General features: G+C 38.6%; 1 long non-coding RNA gene across 3 annotated transcripts in view; it reads left to right on the top strand.

The window, feature by feature from the left end:
• LOC130705627 (uncharacterized) overlaps positions 1 to 19,808 on the top strand; it is a 120,686-nt gene that overhangs the window by 70,573 nt on the left and 30,305 nt on the right. For 2 of the 3 annotated variants that reach the window (XR_009005954.1, XR_009005952.1), the window contains exon 3: positions 16,358 to 16,462. This is a non-coding gene — a long non-coding RNA (uncharacterized LOC130705627). Of the gene's footprint in view, positions 1 to 241; positions 455 to 16,357; positions 16,463 to 19,808 lie in introns of those variants that run through there. The other variant, XR_009005953.1, reaches the window with a different exon arrangement.

Raw genomic sequence — 19,808 nt, 5'->3', positions numbered from 1 at the left:
TATAGCTGATTCACTTTGCTGTACAGTGTAAACTAACATAATATTGTAAAGCAACTATACTTCTATAAAAAAATCTGTATTTTAATGTATAGTAAAGTTTTAAAAATACATCAAGGTTTGTATTCTTCCTTAAGCAGAATCCTTGAAAGGGCACGTGATGGGTTACAGATTTTGTTTTTAAAAATCTGACTGTGGGGCTTCCCTGGTGGCACAGTGGTTAAGAATCTGCCTGCCAATGCAGGGGACATGGGTTCGAGCCTCGGTCTGGGAAGATCCCACATGCCGCGGAGCGACTGAGCCTGTGAGCCACAACTACTGAGCCTGCGCGTCTGGAGCCTGTGCTCCACAACGGGAGAGGCCGCGACAGTGAGAGGCCCGTGCACCGCGATGAAAAGTGGCCCCTGCTCGCCGCAACTGGAGAGAACCCTCGCACAGAAACGAAGACCCAACACAGCCAAAAGTAAATAAATAAGTAAATTTATTTTAAAAAAAAACTGACTGTGTTAAATAAAATAGAAAAATAAATTAAAAATGAAAATTTAATATAAGTTTAAAATTATATGACCATTATCCAGATACAACAACTGCAAAGAGAGAAAAGATGCAAGTTTCTCTTTTCTTTTTTAATGCAATAGACGCAAAGTTCTTGACAATAAAATGAACCTAAATACATGCTATATAATAATCAACTCCCCCTCTCCACTCTGGCTCATCCCCAGTCACTGCATGGATGAAGCATACCCTCTTCTCAAACCTCCCATTAGAGGAGTAAGAAACATGTTATGTATGGTAAGCAAAAAATAAAGTTCTTTTTCTCTCCTATTGCTTCATCCTCTCAGTAACCCAGGTGTTGTAGGCAGCCCAGTGTTCACCAGAACAGATGACCGGGGAAGCCATCACAGTCACCTGAGGGGTGCCCCTTCCCTAAAATAGCTTTCCCACTGCCTGCCACGTGCCAGAATTCTGCCATTGGAGATTAATTTGGGGGGTGGGTAAGGCTCTCTATTTCCAAGAGTGAGCTATAATAATTATATTTAAACATTTTTATCTTTCAGAGTATAAGACCTTCAAGTCCTAAAATATAAGACAGAGGGACTTTAAGTTGGCTAGGAGATAGAGCTGAAACGTAAAGGAAAAGAAGACCTAGATAATACAAATGAACTTATTTGTAAAACAGAAACAAATTTACAGTCATAGAAAACAAACTTATGGTTACCAAAGGGGAAAGAGCGGGAGAGGGATAAACTAGGAGTTTGGGATTAGCAGATATAAACTACCATATATAAAATAGATAAGCAACAAAGACCTACTGTATAGCACAGGGAACTATATTCAATATCTTGTAATAAACTATAATGGAAAAGAATATGAAAATGAATATGTATATGATGAATATATATAATGAAATATATAATGAACATATATTTATAAAAGTGAATCACTTTGCTGTACACCAGAAACTAACAACAACATTGTAAATCAACTATGCTTCAATTTAAAAAAAAAAGAAGACCTAGCCGATTGAGAAGATAGTGGGTGACTCAAAAGGACAAGTGTCTCTTTCCTTCTTTTCTTTCCTTTCTTGCTCTCTTTAGTCTGGTTTGAGTGGGTGGCCCCTAGAACCACCCAATCACACCAGCACATTCAGGCTTTTCTCAGCCAGGTAGTAGCAAGTGAAATTCTATCCTTGTAACTCTTTAGTCTTATTCTCTGTCTTTAAAGCAAAAATCCAGAGAACAAAGAAACTCAATCTTTTTATTTACGTTTTATACCTTGATATTTTAAATTACACTAATAGAAAAGCAGCCAGAATCCATAATTATTTGGAAAAAAGCATGAGGAAAGGGGAGAGATCTTTATTGAGCTTATGTCAAAATATAACTTGCTTTGAAATTTCTAAAGATGAAAAATTACAGTGCATTGCATATAACTTTATATCATTATAATAGCTGATTCTTTTCATAATATGCTTTCTAAACATTTCTTTTTAAAACACTTTTGCTTTAAAGTAATGTTCTTTCAGAACTCATATTGATTATTACTATATATTTTACAGAACCTAGTATAGTTTTCTGTCTCAGAAAAACATAATTGAACATAATGGAAATTGAACACTAAGTGAAAATTGTGGGAAAGCCTTATTTTGTCCTGAAAGATTGAAGCTGTGAGGTATTTGAGGGTGGGATGCATTTAATGCCATCGTTAGTGCCATATGTACATGATTCTGAGCTCTTTACATTTATGATCAGTACAATGACGGATAAGGCAGGCACTATTACTGTCCCCATTTTACATGGAGGGAACAGACGATTGAATTATTCCAGAGCCACAGAGCTGGGGTTTGAACTCAGGTAGTCCAGAGTCAAGATCAGAAGCAGTACTTTAGGTCACCTCTTTGGGACAACCTTGTGACTATGGAGAAAGGAATATTCGAGGATGAATCTTATTTTATAATGAGCTTCCTCTGGTGGGAAATGTATTTTTCTATTCAACTCTACAGGGAAAGGAAAAAAGCAAAAAAACAAACAAAAAAAGCACTGGAGTCTATCATTATATTCTCTTGATATACATGTTCATTTGTCACATTTCCCTGATGTTTCCCTAGTCATTATAGGGAAACAGTGGTCCAAGCTTAGCTCCTTCAGCCCAGCCCTGTGCTGTGGTTGTGTCTGGACCTAGTGAGGGGAGGTTGCATGACAGACTGGAGAACTTCCTGAGAAAGGACTTCTCACAGGCAGACAAGATACCCAGTTAAAAAAAAAAAAAGCCTTAGCTCTCGGCAAGAGGGACAATTACAAATACAGCATGAGATTTGGCTTCATCCATTTATCTCCTAACCCAGATGCTCATGGAGTCATGTCCACATCCTGTGAGGGCTGTGGGGCTGTTTCAGTAGGAACTTTGTGAGACTTTGTGCTCCTGAGGGCACGAGGAGCGCTGCTTTGATTCTTCTACCTTTCTGAGAAAGGGGTTCTCTCTCCGCCGGGTGCCGAACCCTATGTGACATGCTGATGAGTCCGGCAGCACACGCCGTGGGCACCTCCAGAGGAGCACATTGGTGGTGCTGCACCGGGATGATGGCGGGCTGCCCGATCAGAGTTGAAGCAAGAACCCACCTCTTGCTTCAAACTATATTTCACCTTATCAAAATATACATGCTCTTGGCTCCAGGCCATGGGGACAGGGACATCACTGGATACTATGGTGGTTAGAAATGGTGGCTTTGGAATGAGAAAATGTAAGTTGAAATCCTGGATTTGCCACTTTCCACTTCTGTGACCTTAGATAAATCACTTAACCACTCTAAGCCTCAGTATTCTCATCTATAAAATGGGGATAATGACAGTTTCTACTTTGCACAATGGTTGATTTAAGTCAGGGATTGGCCAAGAGGCAGAACTGAGAATAGTATGTAAATAACTGCATACCATTTAAAATGTAACTATTTAAAAATTTAAAGGCTATTTTTATGTATGGCTTGTGCGCCATACATAGACAGTCAATGGACCGGATTTGGCCTCTGGAATGTAGTTTGCTAACCCCTTTATTAAATGAATGAGCTACCGTGATGCCTGGCACATAATGAGTAGTAGCTCATATGACTACCATTATTACTTAAGGCTCTTGCACTCAAGTAAAGCAAATCTTGAAAGCGAACCCAGAGGCTGGTTAAATTATGTACTTATCAATGACAGAGAATTTTTATTTTCTTAGCAATAGAACCTCCCCCTATTCCCTCAAACCTATGCAGGGATTTTCTTCCTTCCTCCCGCCCTTCCTCCCGCCCTTCCTTCCTTCCTTCCTCTTCTCTCTCTCTCTCTCTTTCTTTCTTTCTTTTTCTTTTTTGAATGAAGACTTTCATAAAAGTTCTGACACAGAAACTCCCAAGAGGCAGTCTTTGGAAACAATAGGTGACATGTTTTTTAAGGTGGAAAGGAACAGCTAACTTCTGATTTTCTTTCCTTTCCTTTTTTTTTTACTTGTTGGGGTTTCCAAACTGAGAGTGAAAGCTGAATTGTTCAGTACAACAAAAGAAATGATAAGGATTGTGTGTCTGTTGGCAGATGGGTATAGAGTTAAGGAGACGGAGAGATACTTGGATTGGAAAGGGGCCTTGAGGAAAGAACAAATGTGGTTTAAATAAATATTTTAAAGTACACTGAAAACTTTTCCCTATTTTCCCCAAAACTTGCATTATTTGCTCATGTTTTGTTAAGCTGGATCTCGTTTAGGGTGAGAAAATAGGGAATGTGAGAAGGGTCTCACTATGGACACAGGGCAAAGCCACAGTCAACCATGGAGTCTGGTCACCTGAGTTTCATGCAGTTTAGTTCATTGATTGAGAACACAGTTTAGGGGTCAGAACTGGTTCCAACCTAAAACTCCAGGTTTTTTTTGGTTTTTTTGGTTTTTTTAATTAGCAGTACAAGTTGGGAAAGCTACTTGACTTCTACCAGTGTTAATAGCTTTATTTGTAAAATAAGTAACACTCACTGTTTTCCTAATGAAATAATGTCTGTATAATATTTAGAACAGTATCTGCTAAGGAATGCATGGCCTCGAAGGGCTAATAATTATTGTACATCTTAACAGTGTACACTGGGAGACATTGCTGGTGGGAATTGCAGGTAATCAGGCCAAGCAGCTCCTCTGGGGGCAAAGGCTATGGACTCTACAGGAGGACGTCAGAGGCAAGAAGACCACAATGGCATAAAGTATCAGTGATGAATGTTCCTGAAACTCTTCTGTAAAAGCCACCCAAAAGCAAATGAGGGGAAGTCTGTAGTCCTGGGCTCTGGTGGAGCAGCTCCAAACAAACCCCAGACATGGGCTATCAGATAAGAAGAGGTTCCATGTTTAGACTTGTTGGGTCACCCCAGAAGTACCAGTGATGGCTGACAGCACTTGCCTATTGAATCTTTTGGATTAGATAATTCTCTGTGATGGGGGCATCCTATGCATTGAAGAGAATTTAGCAGCATCCCTGGTTTCTACCGGAGAGAAGCTAGTTAGCACCTCCTCCAGGTGGGAAAACTGAATATGTCTTATTAGCTGGTAGCCTAACGTCCCCTGGGGAACAAAATCATCCCTGGTTAAGGAACACCGATCTATGTGGACAGTTTCATTCTCCTCTAAGGACTTTCAGAAATAACCATACTGGGTGGACTTTATGGAAAACTAAAGGCCCTTCAGGAGCAGGTGGGGGAAAAGCTGGTGAAACACAAGTTACACATACAGGATACAAAAGCTGAAGGATATGCACACAAGAGTAAACTGTATAGGGCTTTTTCAGGATGTGTGATTTCTTTTCTCAGTCTCAGAATAGAACTGAATATCCTGAAGTATAAACTGTTAAGTGTTAGCTTCTGAATCCCAAAAGTCTAGAGACCTTCTAATGCCATCTTTGGCCCTTAGGGCCTTTACATTTGCTGTTCCTTTGCTTAAAAACCTCCTCCCTGAGGACCAGTGCCTCCACAGCCACCTTTTTTTTTGCTCTACCATTGTATCCTGTGATGGTTCATTTTATGTGTCAACCTGACTGGGTCATGGCGTGCCCAGATATTTGGTCAAATACTATTCTAGGTGTGTCTGGGAGGGTGTTTGTGGGTAAGATTAACATCTGAGTTTGTTGATTGAGTAAAGCAGACTGCTTTCCCTACTGTGGGTGGGCCTCATCCAATCAGTCAAAGGTCTGAATCGAACCAAAACACTGGCCCTCTTTCAAGTAAGAGGCCACTCCTCCTGCCTGATTGGTTGAGATGGACCCTCAGTCTTTTCCTACTTTTAGACTCAAACAGAAATATCAGTTCTTGTTGGGCCTAGAGCGTGCTAGCTTTCTAACTGGAACGGCTTTCCTGGTTCTCAGGCCCTCAGACATGGACGGGAACTACACTATTGGCTCTTGGGTCTCCAGCTGTCCAACTTCAGATCTTGGAACTCTTTAGCCTCTACAATCACATAAGTCAGTTCCTTATAATAAATCTCTCTATATACATGAAGATGTATATATGTATAATGTCCTGTTTCTCTGTAGAATCCTAATATACAACCGCCACTCCCCGTTCCTTGACCAACTCCTCTGCATCTTTCCTATCTCAGCCTAGATATTATCTCTGAGTATCCTTCCCTGAACCTTTAGATTGACTAGATGCCACTTCTTTGGACTCTAGCCTGCTTAGTGGTCTATTGCATCCTTTAAAGTTTCCTCAAGGAAGAAACCATATCTTGCTCCCTCATGTAACCCCACGGCCTAGCGTGGTATCTTAGATAGAGCTGGCAATCACAAGGAATTTGTTTAATAAATGCTTAATTGCTTAGTAGGAAGTAAGCATGACTTGAATAAACATATTTTTATGTTGTTTAAAAATCTCTCTATATTTCAGCTACTACTTAGGAACAAGTACCATTTTATTAATAAAGCACCGTAGAAGTCATTGCTATTTCTTGAAACCAAGAAAAAAAAAAAAAAAGTGATATCAGATTTAGAAGCAACCTGGTGAGTGGGAAAGGATCCACTAATGAGGCTAAAACCTACTATAAAATGTGAAAGTTGAAGAGCCCTTACCTTACTTTGGGTAGAATAGTGTTCTCTTCTGCATTTTTTAAAGATTGTACTTGGAAACTATTTTCCCCATTTTATGCCCTGTTATTTATTGTCCTGCTCAGTGTATTTTTGCATTAGAGGTCTATTCATGCCTGGTTTGCCCTGAGGGAAAGGATGATACAGAACTCTCATATGTCTCTGTTACTATGTATTATTACTTGGAAAATGTCAAGGCAAATGCCATGTAAATAAATAAAATGCTCCAGACTCTTTAGCTCTCACTGTTAAGCAGTGGGGGAAAGAGCAAATGTTTAAGTTTTAAGAGATAGACTTAATAAAAAGCTGCCATTTTCCATAGCGTGGGAGAAGAAGCATATTCTCCTCAAGCATGTGTAATTTGGCATTGAGGATTAATAAAATATTTTTGATTCTGGCTTTGTTTTCTGTTTGTTGTTATTTGGTTTTATCACAGCCTGGCAGTCTCAGTTCTATTGAATTTAGTGTATATATTCAGCTATCAAGTAACAAAATTAATCTATTGAAAGGATTTTTATCTTTTATTAGGAGAGGCTAGGCAAAGCTGTTTCATTTTCCATTACTCTGGGGACTCATTTTTGGTTAATCTCTTTCTGATTTCCCCAATCATGTGGAGAATCAGTAAAATCCAGTGAGATTCACCTTCCTCTAAACTCCACATGAGGGAACTCAGTTACTTTCAGACAGGGTGAATCTCCTCCCACGTACTCTCTTTAGGGTAGGGTATGGGGAGCTTCAATCTATTTATATCTTCTGGGCAGCTGAGGGCTGACATGTAAATGTGGAAATTGCCAACACAAAGAACATAGTGTAATTATTTGGAGAAAATTACAGAGCGCACTTTTTCCCCCCAGAAGGGTTGAGAATTGAGTGTGCTGGTGAAATGAACATCTTTGACAATAGAGACTCACCACACTGTCCCTAAAGCTACCCGTAGACTGTCATAGTACTTGCTGCACATGGATTACAATCTTCACACAATTAATATCCTAGACCTTGGAAGACACCGTTCTAGTCACATACTATGCGATAGCTACTCACCAAACATGGCCTCTAACGAACCATGCCTCCCAATATTCAAGATCTTGTACTGACCTCTTCACATTGAAGCTGGGCTGATCCTGTGACTTGCTTTCCCAATAGAACGGGGTAGAAGTGACAATGTGTTTGCATTTCCGAAAGCCTGAGTGGTCACGTAACAGGTCATATTGTTCTGAAGGAGAGACCTCGTGAAGATACTATATAGGAAGGATATATGAAGAGAAGGCACTCTGAGTCTGTATGGAAATAGAGGTAGAGACCAAAAAAGAGAGAGAGTGAGAGGGAGAGAGAGAGACAGAGAGAGAGGAAGAAATCCAGCTGCCCCAGTAGCCCACCTAAGCCTAGCTATCCCTGCCACGGTGCCAGGCACATGAATGAAGCCATTGTGGACATTCCATCTTTGAAACTGAATATGCAGCCACTATTTGACAGAAGTTGCCTGAGAAGCTACAAGCAAGACCAGCAGAAGAACTCATTTGACCAAAGTTACCAAGTAACTTAGAAAAAATGCTGCGATTAGAACTCACATCTCTGGATTTCAGTTAAGACGTCTGTTCATTTTACTCTGCTGTTACTTTAAATATATGAACACTTAAAACATCTCTGTGACCCAGGAATTTCACTTTTGAGAACGTATCATTAGGAAATAAAGAAAAAACATTGTGCCTAAAGATGTTCATCACGTATTATTTATAATAACAATTGGAAACAAAGTGTAAGTCAAAATATAGAGGCACAGTTAAGAAATTTGTCTACACTTAAACAAATAACATGTGGCTATTAAAAGTGATGCCTTTGAATAGCATGAAAAACACATGACATAATGTTAAGTGAAAAAAGTTGGAGCACAACGAAAGCAGGACACAAAATGCTTTATGTAAGATCCTTAAAATTAGTACTTTTTTTCCCCAAAGACTAGACAGAGAAAGCATATTGAAAAGATATCACCAAAAAATTAACCATAATCAATAAGAAGTAGTAAGACTAAAGGATACATTTTCAGCCATTTTTCCTGTATTATTTCCATATTTTCATAAATATATTGGAAAAAATAAATGTGTACTGTAGAGTAAAACTCTACTGATTTTAATTTAATGTCTTTTATTTAAAAGACACTTTTGGGGTTTCTCTGCCCTTTGAACAATACTTGTCATTTTACAGTCCTTTGCTGACAGAGGAGAGAAGGAATATAATGTGTGATTTATTGCTTCTCCTATGGGTTCTTAATATGATCCTGATGTCAGCTTAATTTAATTTGTGTTTTTCTTATAAAAGAATGGAACAAAATAAAATTCCATTCTAGTTATTTATATTCTTTGCTTTTTTCCCTCAATTCTACATAATCAGATTGTAAACAGTATTGCAAATACAAAATGTATGTCGTTTGCTATATGAGAAAATTAAAATATTCAGTGATTACTTTAACTTGGTATTCCTCTTCCTATTTTCCATATCCAGTTTCTAAACTTAGAATGGATTAGTTCAAAAAAGAAAACTGCCTGTCTCCTTAGAGAAGAAGTTACTGCTGTTGAAAGTTGTTACTAGCCTCTTATTCATTAACTAATTTACAGGTGAGTTGTTCACTCAAATGCTTACACAACAAACCTATTCTCAAATTATTTATTTTTATTGCTAAAATTTTATAGTTGGTATGATATATTGGAGAATAAAATATCAAAATTAAAGCTATTTTTATTTGTTAGCAACTATTTTAACATGTGAAATCTGATTAACACTTGAAAAATCTAATTTAGATGTTCTAAATCAACTTTTAAATATGGATTCTCAAGTCCCCATCTTTATTGCTGTTGCTTACACTTTTAATTTCCCCAGTGCCTGGCTGTAACCCAGAACAGGTTTAAATACAGTTCAAATATCTGAAAAGGCTGATAATTTGAATCATAATACTACGGTGGAATAAGTAAAACAGGGAAGAAATACCTCTTAGGCAGGAAACATAGGTCCGGGCCCAAGGACAGTCTCCTGCATATGCATTAGGCAGAAGGCAAAGCCACCTCCTTGTTTTGCACTTAATGAGGTCATGAGGCATGGAGGAATGGCATCTAAAACAGAAACTTTGTAGCATCTGAGGAATGGCATATGAAACAGAAACTATAGCATCTGAGCAAGAAACTCTTGACCGTGAAAACTATGGAGCATGCGCTTTGAGGTAGGAGATAGATAGGCTTTGGGTTGACCTGCTGCAACCTGTTTCACGCGGACTTGGAGATAAACTATTGTTGGACTATGAGCCCTGATTGGGTGAAAGACAAAGCACCGCCCTCCCCGCCCCGCCCAGCCCAGCCCCGCAGCTCCGTCATTTTTGTGGTCAAGGAGATTTCCCAGCCCAACACATGCGCAGAGGGGGTCTCAAGTTATCCTCTAGTAACCTTGGCCACATTGTAATATCCTTATAATATCATTAGCATTGCCGTTTTGACCTCCTCCCTCACACACCCCCTGTGGTTTTCACTTAGGTATTCATGGAAAAGATCAAAAAAGGAGCTTGGTGGAAGCCCAGATAAGGAATTGCAGATGACACGATTATAGGGGAAGGAAAAGGGGAGTCACCCTCATCTAAACCCCAGAAGATTAACCCCGTATTAACAACCTAACTGCCCCTATTACACACTCTTCACTCACAAGAATGCCCACACTCTTTTTCTCCAAGTGTGTAACTCCTGCTTCTGGCCAAAATAAACTGCTTCTTTGTGTGCTTTCCCACACTTACTGTGCTTCTGATAAACTCTGTGCCTGCTTTGCAATCTCGGTCTCTTTGGGGAATTCTTCCTTCAAAGAAGACAAGGACTGAGGTCCTTCTCGCTACCGAAAACACCTCCACTCATCTCCAGTGAAACAAAATTCATTGAATTTATGTATTTTATTAACTTTCTGTGTCACCAAAACTGGCAGGTGTGTTTTTCTCCCTGACTTTTAGGATCATAGCTCTATCATGGATGATTGAAGTTGCTGGATACTTTCTCCTTTAGATAAATAAGGAAAAACACATAGTTTGGAAAAAGTGAACAAGTCTATATAAGCCAGCATAATTATCTATAGTAGCTTATTTTATTTTATTTATTTATTTTTTTAACCTGGAGAGTGTTTATTCTTTTTTTTTTAACATCTTTATTGGAGTATAATTGCTTTACAATGGTGTGTCAGTTTCTGCTGTATAACAAAATGAATCAGCTATACGTATACATATATCCCCATATCCCCTCCCTCTTGCGTCTCCCTCCCACCCTCCCTATCCCATCCCTCTAGGTGGTCACAAAGCACGGAGCTTTTAAAGGTTACAGGCACTATTCTCAAGGTTACTGACTAGTGAGAGAAAGATATGTAAATACATTGCCCCCCAAAAAGTCATTACAATATTATGATAATCTGTGATAACTACTGTATTCAGATATGTTCAAATCAGTGGTTACATGTGTAAAAAATTAATAAACAAAAACCTCAATTAAATAGAGTTGGGAAACCAGAAGCTCTCATGCCCTGCTACTACAGCAGAGCCCAACAGGAAGAAGAAAGACTCCCCTTCTTTACTGGCAAGGACTCACCCAATGAAAAGCCCTGGAATCATTGTTTACTATGGCTCTCCCAACTTAATTTTCCTCTGTAAAAGCATTCTCCTTCCCTTGCTGTGCAGGGAAAAAAGCATGTGACCGCCATGGTTGCAGATTCTGAATTGCAATTCCTTGCTGAATAAGGAATAAACCCATTTTTACTGGAGAAATAACTGGCATTCTATTTGTTTTAGGTCAACACAGGGATACAAAGTATGTCAGCATATGTCATTAAAGCATTCAAGAATAGAAAAAAAAAATCTCTTTGTTATAGAACACATAAACACATTTTGAGAGAACACATAAACACATTTTGAGTTTGAAACGAGTGCAAACACTATAATCTGCGACATCAGTTGTTAATCTTATTCCTAAATATAATCCAATCTTTCAGAATAAGTTTGTTTCCATTAGTAACTTATAATGCATGAGATTTCATCTTTAGATGACTTCTATTTTGAGCTGTAGCCTGAAAAATTATATGATGAGGAAATTAAATATACTTTATTTTAAATAATTTATACCTTAGATTTATTCTGTGTAGTCTACCTTGAGTCTGCATACTACTACATATATAATAACAGTTATTTATCAAAGAAGATATCTGCTAGAAGTTGTAGATTGGACATGATACTCAGACAATTTCTGGTGCCTGTCCAGTTCTTATTTCCTCCAGGAGAACTATTATGCACACAGGGGTGTGCTCCTGAAGACAGATTTTAAAAATATGTGACTCTATCCCTCACTACAGATGACTGGATTATAGGGAAACACGTGCTCAGCTGGGCCAATTATACTCTCTCCCCCCTGATTTTGGAGTTGGAACACAGCAATTTGGGCCAAGTGTGCGTGCCAGACATTGAAGGACATGCAAACTTAGTGTTCTGGGGCCGAAGCTAAGGCAGCCATAGGGCAATTACTTTGCGACAACATGAACTGAGAGATAAGCAGAGAGAACTGATCTTCAGCACGAAGCAGGATAACTAGAGACAATGGGAAAAAGCTACATTTTCAGTTCTGGAGAACTGCTCTGTCTCAGAGGTTACACTGAGTCTTTATAGTATTTTCCACTCTTTTTCTTAACTTACTATGCGAATCTCTGTTTCTTGCCACCAAAAAAGCTTTGCCTAAGTCAACAGCCTTTTTCTAATTTATAGTAATGTGTAAGTGCCAGTTTTGCCAGTGGTATTCCGTAGGAGACACTAAGCTCTTTGGTTGTATGCTTTGAAGGACAGGGCCCTTATCTTACCAATTCTTCATAGGTCATAGCACAGTGCATAATATAGAGTAAGTGCTCCCCCAAGCTGTGCTTAATTAAATGAACAAGGGGGGCCTAAATGAAAATTTGGTATATCTGCACCACCCATTTTGTGATTTGCCCAATTATTCTTGATACCAGTGGATTGTTTTCATATTTTTTTACTTGTTTCTTTACATTTGTAGACTGTACAATTGACTTGTGCCAGCCTAGCTCTAAAGTGTTTTATGTCATTAAATCACACAGGAGGGGGAGCTTGTGTTCTCATTTAACTTTCAATCCAGACATTTATAAGGGCTCTGAAAAACAAAGAACCCTCTAGGCTACTGTAATGTTCATGGCCTTTTCCTACCTTGCAAGTTTTCATAGATACCTTATTTGGAGTTTGTTATAGGTCAGATGAACTGAATGGATGAGATTTTCTTTCTCTCAGAGTAAGAGGCCATTATCTTCCATAGAGGATTCAGTCAGTAACAACCAGAACGCCCCCTCCCCTTTCCTTTTTAGTTGAATAAATCACGGTCATGACAGTTCATCCATTTTTACTTTGATCCTGATCTTCATTGAATCATACTATACTGTTTTCCACAAATAGTGATTTTTCTGCACCTAGGGGTGGAAATAGTGGCCATAGGGAAGGGGAGGGAAGTAGACAAGGTCAAGGCAAGAGGGGATAGTATTGAATTTTACTTCTTGAAATATAAATAATTGCTGGAGAAGAGCAATGGAGATTAATGGAGGGACACTTTGCTATTAAGAAATCAATTTTTTTTCACTTTTTCTCTGCTCTCAAACAGTTATTGTAATCATCTATCTTTATCCATTGATATGTTTGCTAAGCAGGCATTAACGTTGATATATCAATGTTAGACAAGATGAAAGTTGTCTGCTAACTTGTGTTTAATGAGTTCTGAGTCATTTTTTTCATGAAAACCACAAAATCAAAGACAAAATTCTGGAGCTGGAAGAGCTTCAGGAATTACATAATAATTATTCATTTTGTCATGAATATTAATATTTGTTTCAATTCCATCTTATTCAAACATTTCGTTTCATTTTGTACATGAGAAATACAAGGCTTCATGATGAAATAACATTAATTGAAAGTTAGTGGCTAAACCCAGATCTTCTGACTCAATGCCTTCCCCGATACATGACAATAACATTTCCTCAGATTTTTTGATGTTTATTGGTGATGACTAGTATACATATTTCTATGTTTACCTGAGTGTATAACATTAAATATCCTTCAGTCTTGGAATTTGCTCCTCTAGGGATGTATTCATTGCTCTGAAATCAATCTATAAATTAATTCTGCTAGTTGGCATATTCATACATAATGGGCACTTACTCTGGTTTCTAGAAGAAATCTGGTTGAAAAATAATTTTGTGAAAGTTGAATCATGTATGATTAGAGAATTTTGCATGTACTCTTCCTTTCCTGCTTTCTGTCATTATAAGTAAGTTTTCTTGGTTAAAGAAAAATAAGTGAGAATAAATATTTAGAAAAAAGTCTGACCTAACTTAAACTTCAAAGTTTATTTATTCCAAAGATATGAATTTGACATTCATTCTAGGCAAAATCTTGACTGGATATTTAAAGGACTACGAAAATTTAAGGAATAACTACTAGGATATCACATGAATTTCATAAGACATTTGGAAGAAGTCACATCCAACTAAACTCATGTCCCTCTTTCACGGGCTTACCTTATTGAATAGTCAAGAGTATATAACAGGCAGATGACAAACACTTAGAGGCATTTGCAAAGCATTTGATAAGTTTTCGTATGAGATTTTAGTGAAAGAGATTGGAAAATATGGACTAGATTTAAAACAATTAAATAGATTTGAAAAGAGTTGAATAATTTTATTCAAAATTGTTCAAGTAATAATAATCTTGTAGCTATCATTTACTGAGCACTTACTATGTGCCAGGCATTGTACTAAATATATCTGTTATCTCATTTAATATTTAATGTGATATTTAATGTAACCTATGAGAGATATATTCTGATTTTACAGATGAGGAAACTGCAGGTTAGGGAGTAAGTAAACTTTTCCAAAGTTACTCAACAAGCAAAAAGGGATGCCAATATGTGAACATAAGTTGTTTGATTCCAAGACCTTACTCTTTACTACTAGATTAACATAATATTAGTGGAAGAGACTAGTTTAGTTCAGTTGAATTATTCTCCTTGAATGAAATATGGAGAGCATACCCCAGTGATGTAATTATAATATCATATCATTTTATTGATATTAAACTATAAATCATTTATTTTTATTTCTTATAGTTTTGCTTGATTTATTCCATTAATAACATTTTATTGGGCACTTAGGCTTTGAATCAGGATCTAGAATGATATTGAAAACTGGTATTATGAAGTTGAAATGAACAAGATACAATTTAACAAACATAAATGTAAGAACTACTGGCTCTTGGGTCCAAGAAAGCAAAGTAAGAACGCCTGAGAGAAACAATGTACGTGGCTTAGCATATGTGAGACTCTGATTCATAATAAAAATATATATTTGTCTTTTGTCCCTGGCACAGAGCTCCTAAAACCCTTGGAATTTCTTAAGCAGTGAGAGCAATCAAGGTGTCTTTTGTTATGTTAATGAGGTAACTTTGGTAAGCTCCTAGGTAACCTACAGAGGGGCGAGATGGTTGCCAGGAGAACCAAGCAAGTGATTAGAGGGTTGGAACTTTCAATCCTATTCTGAATTCCTGGGAGGGAGAGAGGTTGGAGATTGAATCAATTGCCAATGGCCAGTGATTTAATCAATCATGCCTATGTAATGATACCTTCATAAAACTTCAAGAGAATGGAGTCCGTAGAGCTTCCATACCTTGCCCTATGCATCTTTTCCATCTGGCTGTTCTGGAGTGATACCCAATAAACTGGTGATCTAGTAAGTAGTGTTTCTTCTGAGTTCTGTGAGTCACTTTAGCAATTAATTCAAGCTGAAGAGGGGGTTGTGGGAACCTCTGATTTACAGCCAGTCAGAAGCCGGAAGTGGGGGCAGTCTTGTGGGACTGAGTCCTTACCCTGTGAGACCTGAGGCTATCTCCAGGTAGATAGTGTCAGAATTAATTACTTTGTCAGAGCTAATGGCTTGATGGTGTGGAAAAAAAACCACACACACACTGGAGCATGTGTGAAAAAGACTTTGGGGTTTTGGTTTATAGTCAGTTCCAAGAGAGGCAACGCTTTGATGTGGGAGCTCAGAGAACTTCTGTGATCACAAGAGTATTAATAGAGGGACTTCCCTGGTGGCGCAGTGGTTAAGAATCCGCCTGCCAATGCAGGGGACACGGGTTCGATCCCTGGCTTGGGAAGATCCCACATGCCGTGGAGCAACTAAGCCTGAGCACCACGAGAGCCACAACTACTGAGCCCACGTGCCACAACTATTGAAGCCCGCGCGCCTACAGCCCATGCTCTGCAACAAGAGAAGCCACCGCCATGAGAAGCCCATGCAATGCAACGAAGAGTAGCCCCCGCTCACCACAACTAGAGAAAGCCTGCACGCAGCAACGAAGACCCAACGCAGCCAAAAATAAATTAAAAAACAAAACCAAACCAAAAAAACCCCAAGAGTATTTACAGAACAATGAAGGGGGCAGTGCCAGACTGTTTTCCACTGATTGCATTGAACGCCTCTGGAATTTTTAATTCTAGGCGCTATAAAGCATATGGACATGTGTGCATATGAAATTGCTAAAAGGGCTGAAATCCTGTCATAGAGAAAATAAATGAGGAATGTTTTGGTGAGGGAGAATAGCATTATAGCTATCTTTAAATATTAAGAGATCTTCCAAGTGGAATGTGGCCCGATACTGGTATACTAAGGAGAAGGTTTGGGCCTACGGATGATAACAAAAACAGTTTTTTGTTTTAACAGGAGGAAGACATTTTTGATGGTGCCGTTTCAAGACAGCACGGGCTGCCGCATTAGGAGGTGGATATTTAGCCGGAGAGGCATTCAAGCGGACACAAAACAGCAAAGGTCAGAATTTTGATCAACAAATACAAATTGTCTCCTTCCTAAGAGAACTCTAAATTGTGTGGTAAAAGTCTATAACTTCGGATACAGAGGGTTGAAGATGCCAAATAATGTTACAGATAATCTCAAAGGCAGCCAGGGCAGACCTACTTCTATTGGTATTTCTATGCTGTTCAACCTACTTAATTTGCTGGTGCAAAATATTTTGCATATCTGAAAATAGGGCTTTACATATATTTGCCCGGAATAACTGTGGCTTGCTCTAATAAAGAGTTCCTAGGGCTTCCCTGGTGGCGCAGTGGTTGAGAATCTGCCTGCCAATGCAGGGGACACGGGTTCGAGCCCTGGTCTGGGAAGATCCCACATGCCGCGGAGCAACTGGGCCCGTGAGCCACAATTGCTGAGCCTGCGCGTCTGGAGCCTGTGCTCCGCAACAAGAGAGTCCGCGATAGTGAGAGGCCTGCGCACCGCGATGAAGAGTGGCCCCCGCTCGCCGCAACTAGAGAAAGCCCTCGCACAGAGACGAAGACCCAACACAGCCAAAAATAAATAAATTAAAAAAAGAACGTGAATTTCTTAAAAAAAAAAAAAATCCTGCTCCCCCACTGCAGACCAGTTGAAATCAGATCACTGGGGTAGGAAAAAAAAAAAAAAAAGAGTTCCTAGACTTTATAGAAATTTAATAGAGAAAACAAAGTAGTCAATCTGGTAAAAAACATATCGAAAAATATGGCTGTGTGCCATCTATCATGTGATATCACTTTCTATGTGGAATCTAAAAAATGATACAAATGAACTTATTTACAAAACAGAAACAGACTCACAGACATAGAAAACAAACTTGTGGTTACCGAAGGGGATGGGGGGAGATAAATTAGGAGTTTGGGATTAACACATAAACACTACCACATATAAAATACGTAAACAACAAGGACATACTGTAGAGCACAGGGAACTATACTCAATATCTTGTAATACCTATAATGGAAAAGAATCTGAAAGGGAAAATCCTATCTATTTATCTACCTATCTATTATCTATGAGTCACTTTGCTGTACACTTGAAACTAACATTGTAAATTAACTATACTTCAATTTAAAAAATCATTAAAAACAAAAGAAAAATATGGACTTTTTTGGTGGCGCAGTGGTTAAGAATCCGCCTGCCAATGCAGGGGACACGGGTTCAAGCCCTGGTCTGGGAAGATCCCACATGCCACGGAGCAACTAAGCCTGTGAGCCACAGCTACTGAGCCTGCACTCTAGAGCCTGTGAGCCACAACTACTGAGCCCACGTGCCACAGCTACTGAATCCCGCACACCTAGAGCCTGTGCTCGCAACAAGAGAAGCCACCGCAATGAGAAGCCTGTGCACACAACGAAGAGTAGCCCCTGCTCGCCCCAACTAGAGAAAGCCCACGTGCAGCAACAAGGACCCAATGCAGCCAAAAATAAATTAATTAATTAATTAAATTAAAGAAAAATATGACTATGTTCCACATCTCTCCCAGTCCCAGTCTGGTCCCTTCTTCTTATTAATTTATTTTTGTTTGTTTAATTAAAACGAATTAGAATCAGTAAACAGCATTTGCACAGGAACTTCTGGGAATCATAGTTGTCCTTCTTTTTATTTATTAGACAGTCATATAACCTGCGGTGTATCCATCTGCTAAAAGTCATCTTTTCATGGTGTTTTGAATCAGAGAATGGTTGCTCTCCACTGCGGTTTGATCCTCCTCTTCAGGGAGCACACATTACAGTCATGCTTTATTTAAGAGAAAAAGTATCAAAAAGCGGTTTGTCTTGTGACTTTTTGACTTCTCCTCATCCCCTTCCAGCCACAATCTTCTCCCTCCTTCCAGACTCTGGGACTTGAATGTATAATTGCAGCCCGTTGTCTGCAACGTAATTATAGCCTCATTGACTTGCTGCACAGCAGGATGACAAGAGTGCTGGCTGTCAGACAGGGTCAGAGGTCAGCCATCACCCCGCGGACTGCAGGCAGCAACCTCATCAGGATTCTCGGGAAGCCTCCTCTCAGCCGTGGGACGGGTCCGCAGCTGCCTGTGTGCCTCAGCAGATGACTCTTTGCATGAAAACACGGACTGTTTTCAAGACACAACATCCCAAGAAGCCATTTGATTTCTTGTTTTCTTATTAAAGACATAACAACCATTCTGAAGTGAAAGAAGCTATTTTCTTGTGCTTTCCATATAAATTTCAAGTGGAATCTGTACATAGCCAGCATTAAAATATTACATCTATTTTCCTTCATACAGTTAAGATTTTTAACTAATATTTAAAAAGAAAGTTAAATCAGGAGGCTACATTAGGATGGAAACTGCTATGTACTAAATAGGAAAATAACTTGGACACAAACAAATGAATTGTATTCAGACTGAAAATCCTATAGATCCTGTAAATAAAGGATCATAAAATCATGATGTAAGAAAATAAAAAGCACATCGTATGTCAGTTAACCTAATCTTACAGGTGATGAAAGAATATTCCTTAAACAACATTTCTTATGTTTCATCTAGTCTGGATTTAAGTCTCTGATGGGATGCAAACTCAGATATATTTTTAGAGAAGGAATGTTTTAATATTACTGAAAGATCGTTCAATCCCATTTTCAAATATTTGAAATATTTCACGTAACTGATATTTTCAAAACTTTAAACAGACATACTGATCTAACTCATGGTAATTTCAATGAATAAATCTGACAGAAAATATAACTGAGAATTTGCTCATTGAGTTTTCAGATAATACTAAACTAAGTGACAATGTTAATGTCTGAGAAGCCAGGATAAAATATAACATGACCTTGAAAAAAGTGTTTAATCTAAAAAAGAGGACATTTAGTAAGGTGGATGGGGGACAATAAAGTTTAAACACAAACATAATGGGGGTGGGGAAATAACTCAGTAAATTTTGTTGTTAATGCACTAAATAAGAGGTGTGAATAAAATACTTTTATGAAACATGCTGATGTGATATCAGGATTGAGTAAATGTGTTAGGCATCAGGAAAATAGAAAAATACTATTCTATTTTTACAAAAAGAGACTATTGTATTTCATTTCTATGACTTCATTATATTATTCATGTCAGGGAGCTGTAGTGACCTCATTTAGTCAGAGTTTAGAGCAGCATTTTAAACCTTACAAAGTCAGCAGGTCATCAGAGAAAAGTCATTTTTAGGTTTACCAGGCTGAGGTGCAAACATAGAAATCAGGATGCGGTATAACACTGAGTAAGCAAACAGGAAGTGAGAGCAGTAAGAAACCTAAGGCAGGCTGAGTTAGATGGCCGCGGCAGGGTCAGAGACAGAGGAAATGAGAATCAGGC

Source organism: Balaenoptera acutorostrata, chromosome 18, assembly GCF_949987535.1.
Source record: "Balaenoptera acutorostrata chromosome 18, mBalAcu1.1, whole genome shotgun sequence".
Taxonomy (NCBI): Eukaryota; Metazoa; Chordata; class Mammalia; order Artiodactyla; family Balaenopteridae; genus Balaenoptera; species Balaenoptera acutorostrata.
This window is presented reverse-complemented; position numbering and strand designations above follow the sequence as displayed.